This window comes from Sceloporus undulatus, chromosome 1 (assembly GCF_019175285.1).
Source record: "Sceloporus undulatus isolate JIND9_A2432 ecotype Alabama chromosome 1, SceUnd_v1.1, whole genome shotgun sequence".
Classification (NCBI taxonomy): Eukaryota; Metazoa; Chordata; class Lepidosauria; order Squamata; family Phrynosomatidae; genus Sceloporus; species Sceloporus undulatus.
Window position 1 is genome coordinate 150,222,982 of NC_056522.1, and position 367 is coordinate 150,223,348.

The window sequence follows — 367 nt, forward strand, 5'->3', positions numbered from 1 at the left end:
GAGTGGGCAACACAATGTCCTGGCACATGTGAAAGGTAGACACAACCTTAGGCAGAAAGGTAATGTCTGTACGGAGGACCACCTTGTCCTTGTGGAACCTTAGGAATGGCTGGTCCCTCCGTAAGGCACAGAGTTCGCCCGCACGGCGGGCAGAGGTGATGGCCACAAGGAAAGCGGTTTTCCAAGTCAACAGTCTCAAGTCCGCTGTGGCCATTGGTTCAAAGGGCTTGGATTGGAGAGCGGACAGTACCGACTCCAAATTCCAAGCCGGCGTTGGTACCAACACGGGAGGATATAGGTTGGCACAACCTTTTAGGAACCCTTTCACCAAAGGGTCCTTGAAAAAAGACACCCTCCCCCCGAACTG